Source organism: Pyxicephalus adspersus, chromosome 4, assembly GCF_032062135.1.
Source record: "Pyxicephalus adspersus chromosome 4, UCB_Pads_2.0, whole genome shotgun sequence".
Lineage (NCBI taxonomy): Eukaryota > Metazoa > Chordata > Amphibia > Anura > Pyxicephalidae > Pyxicephalus > Pyxicephalus adspersus.
This window is the reverse complement of record NC_092861.1, coordinates 125,717,037-125,727,354: the sequence shown is the minus strand read 5'-3', so window position 1 is coordinate 125,727,354 and position 10,318 is coordinate 125,717,037.

Below are 10,318 nucleotides of genomic sequence, written 5' to 3'. Positions count from 1 at the left end.
TACCAGGAGCAGTCCAAAAAAGTATTTTCAAAAAAAGATAAATTGTTAGAAGGGTTTAATAGTGATGTAACATAATACACTAGTCCCCTGTTTATTGTGGGGGTTACGTTCCACAACAACCTGCGATAAATCAAAATCCGCAATATAAAAACACCACCCCCAAATGCTTTTTGTTTAATATTGTATGTGTTACAATACTTGTACATTACTTATAAATACAGTACTGTAACAAAGGCAGCATGGTGGCTCAGTGGTCAAATCTTGGCCAGGACATTATCTGCATGGAGTTTGCAGGTTCTCCCTTTGTTTGCATGGGTTTCTTTTGGATACTTCAGTTTCCTCCCACATTCCAAAAACCAAGTTAGGTTAATTGGCTTCCCCCCAAAATTGACCTATACTAAAGACTATACTAAAGACATATGAATGAGGTAAAGACATTATATTGTGATCCCCTTCAAAGGACAGCTAGTGACATGACAATGGACTTTGTACAGCACTGAGTAATATGTGGGTGCCATATAATTACTGTGTAATAATAATAATAATAATAATACTTGCCTGTTAAGATGTATGACTTGAGTGAAGACGGTGATGATGAGCATTATTTTTTAGCTCTTCAGAAGGCACCTCTTCATCAGATGTTTAAGAATGTTGTGTGTCTTCTTGTGGGGTTGTGTCTTCTTTGCAGGTTGAAAAACATTGTGATGGGCAATTGCTAGCGTTGCTTCTTTATAGTGGTGAGAAGGGTTTTGTATGATTGCATTGCAACATCAATCCCTTTTTGAACTGCAACAACCGAACCATAGTGAGATCCCATGCTTTAGCCATCCCCTGCAGTTCTTTTGCAGCTCCTTCTAGCAAGAGGCCTTTTTCGTCATCGTCCTCCTGCGATGGATCACCTTGTTACATTTCTTCCTCGCTTGCACATTTCGTAAGCTTGAAAATCCTCATGCGTCAGTAGGTCAGAGTGGGGATTGATGAGCTCATTCACGTCCTCTTACGTCATGTCATCAAATCCTTCTCCTCCTAAAATCTTCACTAGTATGACCGCTTTATCAACTGCCGTTGAATTTCTTCAGTAAAGAAGTCTTTGTAATTATGGGTGCATTCTGGCCAAAGCTTCTTCCTGTAAGGCCTGGTCAGTACTACTATTTTCCAGATACCAGTCCCCCAATCTATCGCCGCAGTCTTCATCTATAGCAGCCCTTGCTCAGCCTCGGGAGACTGGTTGCGTCTCCCAGCACTCGGTTGCCCTCAGGACTTGGTGTGCAAGGGATGGTGTCTGGAGATAGGCCAGCAGTTGACCCAGAGCCCACAAATGCAGAGTACAGAATTATCAGAAAATCAAGAAACAAGCCGAAGTCAAAACACAGGAAATCAGTTCGCTAAGCGAGGTACAAAGGGAAGGGCACAAGCAGAGTTGGGGTCACAAGCAAAGGTCAGTCCAGGCAGAGTTCAAACAAAATATCAGGTACAGGCAAAGGTCAGTAACAAAGAAATGCCAAAAAAAACATGCGGTTGCACAACTAAAGGGAAGCAAGGGCTGCTGCTATATTAGCTCTCCTGGCTGCTGCAAATGACATTACTGGAAAGAACAAAGTCGCCAGGCAGAGCATTTCCTAACACTTTTTAAAGTTTTGGGTTTTAATTTCGGTAGAACCTTTTGTATCACTTAAAGACACTTTTCGATGGTAATTTTTTGCCAAAACTCCTTAACAAAAAAAATGATTGTAGGAATCCATGGCCTCAATGAAGTGCTGCATAGAGTTCTGAGTGTAGAGCGCCTTAAAGGCACGGATGATGCCTTGATTGAGGGATGTTGTGTTTGCTGGCAGAAACTCAATCTGTACTCCCTCATAGGATAAATCTAGTGGGTGGCTGCTAGCGTTTTTAAAATTTTGAAAGGCAGCCCTTTCTTGCTGAGGTACATTTTGGCTTGAAGGATGAAACATTGGTGGAACCAGTCGGATACAATGGCTTTCTAGTTGTACATCCAATGGACTGGCAGCAGGTTTTTCTTTTCAGGGCTCTGGGTTTTGGAGATGTATAAATTAACGCTGGCTTCATCAGGAACTAGGTAAAGACTTGTCCTGGCTGATACCCTTTCTCTTTAATGATCATCCTAAATGCCTCAGGATACTTCTTGGCTGCTTCTACATCTGCTGATGCTGCTTCCCCATGCAGCGATACACTCTTGAGCTGGAATTGCTTTTTGAAACTATCAAACCAGCCCTTGCTGGCTTTAAATTCAATGGGCTCTTCTGTTGCTGTTGATGATCCTGGTTGGGGGTCATCCTCATTGTCTATCTGGGCACGTGCTTCTCCGACGAATTGTTCATAAAGTTGCCTGGCCTTATCCCTGATGATGTTGCTGGCCAATGGAATTTTCTTCTTTCTGCAATCAGTAATCCAGTGAGTTGATTCTATCATCACAATATACTTGTTGCGATCCATCACCCTCATTTTTGCATTTTTAATGTAATCACGAAAATTTCCTCAATCTTCCGATGGGTCCGCAAACAGATTTTATGAAACCATCGAAAGCTCGAGGAAACCATTACGATCCCTGGCACTGGAGGTTAATTATCTTCTAGTGCCCCGGGGTTGCAGTGGATTCTCAGGGCTGCTTTCATTCTTGCAGCCCTGGGAATCCTCCTGTTGGCGATCCCCAGCACTAATTAACCTCTAGCACTGGGGATCGCAGTGGATTTGTACGGTACTTATCAGCCCAGTGACCGTGGGAACTGAACTGCAGATGAACTCTCAATGGAGAAACTCCATTGGGAGTTCATCTACAGTTCCACTGCGATCCCCGGGAACTAGAGGTTAATTTATTTTAATTTGTGGTTAGATCAGTCTCAAAACTTTATTGTTTGCACACAGTTTATATAACAGTTCAAAGGCATGATCAGTGCATGATCACATGACTACAGACAATTAGCAGACATAACAGATGTCCTTGGGGTTCTCTTAGAACAAGATATTTTTGTCAAAGTAACAGATATATGGCCGTAGGGAGGAAAGGAAGAGTTTCAAGACAAAAAGGGGGGAAGCGGACGCTAGTTTAGTGATAAGAAGAGTACAACTAGTTTCAACATAATTCAATCATCTACAAAACATAACAAAAGTACAAAAATAGTTTACTACAAGAATCAGCAAAATTCCTCAGCTCCTTACAGCCCTGGGAATCCTCCTGTCTGCGATCCCCGGGCACTAGAGGTACATTGTTGGCGTGATGTGTTATGCTATACAGTAGTCTGACTATGAACTTGCAGCATGCAGGGTTTGATTTTCTTTTATAGCTCCCCCCAGTGCAGTACTTAGTTTTTCTTTTTTTATATATACATGGTTCACATATGGTCAAACTACATAAAACCACTCAAACCTAAAAGTATGACTAAGCAATATTCTACAGCAGCAATATTCAGAGACGAGATGGTCAAAGGATATAGGCAGAAAGACGTAATGCTACAATGGAGCCATAGTCAAGGTAACAGCTTTGCCATGCCCCTTGGACCAAACCTTTCCATTGACATAGATTGCAATAGGCACAGTCAGCAATGTCTGTGCTGGTATGTCCACTCCCCATCAAACACCAGCCGACAAATATACTCTCTTTGTAGAAGGTAAAGGAAAGTGCACAGTTTTGAATAATCATGCTATTTTCTTGATTAGGTTAATAAATTAGAAGTTGGGGTCCCTTGGTTTTCAAGAAGCCCTAGACTCTGGCCTTGGTTGCTTTGTGAATGATGTGACTCTGTCTATAGGTATGCTACAAAACATTTAGATCTGGTTTACCAAGAATTAAACGTACTTCAAAACAAACAATCCTTGATATTTTTGCTGAAATAGATATTTTTTTGGCTCTTGAGTATCAACTGAGCAAAGTTTTAATGTCACAGCCTACCTCAGTATTGTTGTTGACCATCATTTTATGGCCTCACTTTACTTTTGATGGATACTTTCAGAAGAATAATGCACCATGTCACAAAGCTCAAATCATCTCAAACTGGTTTCATAAACATATGACATTAGGTTCACCATACTCAAATAGCCTCCACAGTCACCGCATCTCACTCCAAAAAAGGACCTTTGGATTAGGAAATCCATCCATCCATCCAGGAAAACCATGAATGTACAGCCAAGAAATCCGCAACAACTGTAAGAGTAATGCTAATATGGAACAAAATTCCTGAGAAGTGTTTTCAGCATTTTGTTAAATCGAGGCCATAAGTAATTATGGCAGTTCTGAGGGCAAATGAGGTCCAACCCAGTACCAGCTGGGTTTTTAGTACCTAAAAAGTAGCCTGTGAATGTATATTTACTATCAGGGTATCTAGATGTGTGAATTTGATGACCAAAGCAAATAGATTATTTGTTCTGTTGATGCTTGCAATTTACTATTTCAGAGGCACCATTTCTTGTTATTTTAGAATGCTCCCTTCAGGAACTACATTTCCACTAGTTCCTTCCTGAATGGAAGAATATGTGATAGTCCAAACCATACAGTTTCACTCCTATAACATTCTTTCAACATGTAAATTGAATTGTTGCACAACTATATGCACTTAAATGAAAGGTTCTGTAGAGTTCATAGCAATGAATATATCAGAGGTTTGAATTATAGTGAGAGGGTGGCTGCTAATGGCCTGATCTTTTAGACAGTGCACCCTATTTTAGACATTACCTGCCAAAAAAAGGCTGTGGAGACCTTCCTGCCTTTTGATAAAAAAAAGATTGTCATAACGCACAAAGTTACAAACTTCCATCTTCCATCTGAAAAAAAAACTGGAGTTTCATGCTCTGATACCTTCACTTTACTCTCCACAAAGCTGAAACCTCACAAATTTTCACTTCTGCTACATTTTAGTATGTTTTATAAAGAAGAAAAAGGAAAATTCAAGCAAATAAAGTAAACTTCCCTTGAAATGGTAGTAACAGTGAACAATTCTTGAGAATGTGGAAATAGTTATATTATTTTTAGCGTCCCCAAGAAATATATATATGCTGATATTCATATTGAAATACCAGTTTAGAGCAGTGGTATCCTTTAAGTTCCGTAATAAGTTCTTGTGGAATTTGTACATCTTAAAACAAGATTTATTGTTTATTGTTTTATACAAATCCTAATTTGAGTATCTTTACTTTAGAGCTTCAATTTATTTTTCTTTAATTTTCAACTAAGTTACCTTTATTACCTGCCTGTGAGCGCGCAATGCAAGTGAGCGCGCAATGCAAGAGTGTGCAATACAAAAATTTATTTTATCATGTGCCCTAAATTAGTAGTAGTATTCAATTTATTTCCTATAAGATGTCCCATTGTATCAGGCCCCAATGGCCCTTTGTATCAGCAAATAGAGTGAAACTGCCTTCAAAACACTGTCAGAGACTATGGACCTACATAGCATGCAGACTTGGGCATGTTAGCACTATAGGAGCCCTCCAAAAGTTGGGGACATGCAACTTGTACCTTTGAAGGACAACCAACATTACAATCTCCAAAAAAATCAGTGCTTCCAATTTGTTCTTTCTACATTCCCCATTAAACTATTGCAATGTGTAATGCAACAGTTCTCATAGTATAGATTTAGAACTACAGGGAACTTTCTATGACCCCTGGTATTAGTGCAGAACCCAAAGTAGCTAAAGGGAAGGAGCTCCCAAATTTTCCTTTACATGATCCAATGCCACAGGGGAATATCCAGGAATGCATCCTCTCCAACTGTTAGAGGTTAAACAGTGATCATGTCTGAATAAACACCTTGACAAGGAAAAAACAGACTATTATCTGCTGAAGTCCAAGGGCTGCATATTGAGTAACATGTTATGCACCAAAGTCATGGTAAACTATACATAGGAATATATTGTGAACTCAATGCCCTTTTTAAACAAGTAGTGTAGCCTGAACTTCAAGTCCAGTCTTTTCAATTAGTTATTCGCCAGTAGCAGCACAGACATCAAACCCTGCTCTATTCTGCTCAATACTGACATTCAGTCACTACTGAGTGGAACTGTTTATTAATTCATGTATTCATTCATTCTTCCAAAGGGTAAACCTATTTTTTAATTGTGTTTTCCTCCAGGGCTCTATTTATATTTCAGAATTTTTTTAATAAAGAAAGGAAAGTTTGCATAACAAAAACAAAAAAACAAAACAGAACATAATATATATATATATATATATATATATATATATATATATATATATATCATTTATTAACAAGGGGAGGAGAGCACCATTTTTCAATGGCTCCAGGTTTGTTCAAATTTTTGTAAAGAGTCTTTAAGGGTACAAGTTAGCTTATCATTAAGCACGATGCAGCTAAGCTTGGGGAGAATGGTAACAAATTGGGAGATTTCCAGGATTTCGCTAGCAGGAATATTTTTTATAGGTTGTTGTCACAGTTGTCACACAACTTTCAGACTTTATTTCTTCCTAATGCCCACTGATGGAGATCTTTTTACAAAAAAACGTGTCTATTGACAAAGACCGCAAATTTTTCTTCTTCTCTTTTTGAAGTTGATATTTTTTTAATATCTCAACATTTTTTTAAATCCCTGCTTCATGTGGAGCTGTGTATATCATATCCATATTCCCTTTGCTACAATCACAACAACTCTGGTACATCACTGACTTAGTTTCTCCCCCTACTCTCCACTCCCTAATGATTTTCTTGTATGTTCTTTTGCCTTGATTATTTTAATAATTGGTGATTACCATAACCTTATCAATTTGTCCTATATCAATAGGGATCTATAAACAGACATTGGATTTCTGTTGCTTAAAATTATCTTGTTTGATTGTTTCCAAAAACAGTAGAAAAGACAGTTCATACAGGGCTGTTCGGTTATTTGGAGAAGGGAGGGGTGGAGGATGAGCAAGAATCAACCCACTGCATCTATCTCTATATTAAATGACAATGATCGTCCCCACTGGGTCAGTTAGTGATCTACCATAGTGGATCACAAAATGACATGGAGGATCACTGTGCACACGCTAGATTTTCACCCAAGACAATTAAGCTGCGTACACACGTCAAATTTTTCTCGCCCGATAATCGGCATCGGCCAGATATCGGGCAAGAATCTGGCGTATGTACAGCTCAGGTCGTTCATCGTCCGTGGATCCGTCCTGGCGGATCCACGGATGATGGTCGATGAGCGATCCTAATGCAAGGGTAGGGGGGGAGCTCGCAGCAGGGTGCTGCTCCGTCGCTCTCCCCCTCCCCTCTCCATAGAGCAGAACGGTGCTGTATGTACAACACTCGTTCATGCATCTTGCGGTTCTTATCGTTGGAAAGGATCGTGAAAGATCCTTTCCAACGACAAGAATTGCACGTGTGTATGCGGCTTTACAATCATTCCTCTTGACAGACAATTATCTTGCGTGTTAGTCCCTTTTCCCTGCCCCCACTCAAAACAATACTATTGATTTATCCTCTCTTCTTTTTCCCTTTTCTTGTTCTCTAAATTTATTTAGTTTTGCATATAATTGTGTAAAATAAGGACACACTCTTGGCAGTCACCCAACAGGAAGCTAAAATATGCACTTATTGTTTTGTATATATCATTTAGATTTATGATTTATACTGCAGTCCTTGTACATTCTTTTATCTAAACAATAAAACTATGTTTACCATAAACAGCCATACTTGACGACAATGTGCACAGTTTACAAGTTATGCTTAGCAAATGCAATAAATCATAAGCATACAAAATGGCCTCTGTATATCTACTGAAAGACAATAAAATGACAAAGACAAACCATCCTTTCTAAAAACAATCTAATAAAAAAGTATATTTATAATGATAAAAATAAAAAGATACACTTCCACAAATTGGTTTGGTGTTCCCAACTAATGCAATGTAAAGTAACTGTTTTCTTTGCCAAATTTGTGGTGCAAAAATAATAATAATAATAAAAATTTTTAATGGCTCTGCAGCACAATTAGTAGCTCATTGTAATTAAAAAAAATAGTAGTGTTAAAGTTGTCTTCCAGCAGAAAGTCTGTCGTGTGGAGTGAGGAGGCAAATGCTGAATTCTACGTACTATTTGGGGAGCACCGCATTGTCCATCTCCAACAAAAAAATCACCTTCACAAGATGCCGAGAGCTGCGTTTGACTCATGTATAGGAAACTTCTTGAAGTTGTTTTAATAAAATGTATACATTGGTGTATAGCCTTTCAATAGTTAGCAATCATTCCTGGCATTTTTAGTCCAGCAACAGTACTGTGTTTTCACAAGAAATTAGGAGCTGAGTGCATTTCTGACACAATTAATGGGTATTTTTTTATTATTATTATTTTTTTTATACTTAGTAATATATATAAAATATAGCAAATGTACATATAGTGTGAAGCTATACTGCATATACTTTTTCACTAATATACACTTTAAGAAACATTCCTTTCTGATGGAACTGAAGATTGATCAGTAATGGAGTGCTTAAACAGACTGGAAATAATGGTATGATGGATCAGAATGTTGATTGTTTTTTAAATAACTGTTACAAGAAGTAGTCCAGTCCAGTTCTATGTGGCCATGTGAATCTACAAACACATTTGCTGTCCTTTGTACAAATATGTAGTCATTAGTTGGTTTTGAAACCATTAGAACTGGGTGATACCCCCTCACCACCTATCTTGATTATTGTATTGAACAATTAGTTGGGGGATGTCAATGGCTCATTGGTAAAATAATTAGTGCAGTGGACTTATAAGCATTGTATTTGATGGTTGTGGGTTTGTATCCCATCTTAGTCATATTTTAAAAGTCGTTGTTGTTTTAGAGTAAAGCAACATTAGGCATCTTTATCAACAGCTAGGACTTATAAGATATAACAAGTTATGGCAGAGGAATGTCCATCTCCAGTCTTTGAGGGCCAGAATCTGTATTGCAGAGTGGTTTACAAAAAGTCAGAACATGAGAGCCAAGTAAGGGGTACAAATACCTTGCATTTCTGGGCAAGACAGTAGTAACTCTACGAGGTTAATCATGGTTATAGGGTTAATAAGAAATCTACAGATCAGGACTATTATGTGACTATTGTATGTAGGGTACAGTATGTGATTCCCAACATGAAAGTTCAGGGAAGCAATGCAGGTAGAGTTGCAGCAAGGGGTTTAACTGTGAGTTGTTCTACATTCAATTTAAATAAACATTCAGGTTTTACTGATGTGCCTTTGTAGGTTAGAAATAAAGTTTGGAACTACTTTGTGACACCATAGGATTGGATTATGTCATTAGAATATGATGGTTTTACAAAGCAATGGCAGTACTGCCAACAATTACCAGAGGGAGATTTACCGTAGAGCAGTTTATCACAATCCGCCATATCACCAGCCACTGCCGGAGGTAGAGTTTCCAGGATGTGGCTGGGTGAACACTCACAAGTGTTAGCTCTTTGTGTATTTAAGGATGAAAGTCTCTTCCATCTGTTCTAGCTGGTGGTATATGCAAGTTGTAAATTCGGTGTAACTGTTTGACTGCCTGGGTTTACATCCCACAGCATGCTTCCACACATGACAGAGTGCAATCAGTACAAAGTGTTGGCTTAACATTTATGACAGAAGTGTCATAAGCAAAGTCAACAAATTGTAGTTAAGGAAGACAGTTGTGTTGTGTATAAGTTACTGTACAACATATGCTACTTTAAGGGTTTTCTTAGTATGTTCTACCTATTAGACTGGGGATGACAGGCTGAAGAAGTGGCCCAGAATTTAGATACATCTTGTGATTGCCATTGAAAAGTTAACTAGTCCATCAAGCCAGATGATTCCCTGGATTTGGGTAAAACAGGTAGACACACAGCAGAAAGTGCAGGTCGGTTGGAAAAATTAGGTCGCATTGAATTCTATTCATACCCACACTGTATGAGCTAGATGGAGGAGTCTTTGCGCAGGCGCTCTGGGCGCTGCCATCTTTGCCTTTTATTTCGGGTTCTTCTTCATTCATCACCCAACCCAGGAGCGAGATCGGGTGACGTAGATGGGGAAAAAAACTTGCTGATCTAACTGTGCACGTGTGAGATCAGCAATTTTTTTCCCTTTTAATGAAAAGGCTCCTTCTGCGCATGTCCAAGATTGAGCAGCCAACAGCCTCCTGGGATGCGTGATGTAGGTATACCGAGAGGCTTTGTGCTCCCATTCGTTCTCGATTCCCTAGGGGATCGAGAATTAGGGGGCGGCGCTGCAGCTTTTTTTTTTTTTTAAAAAAAGGGTGTTGCAATTCCAAAAAAAACCAAACGCACAGAATTTTTACCTTGCATAAAAGGGTTTTATTTAAATTGAAAATTGAGAGTTTCAGTACGCTTTAAC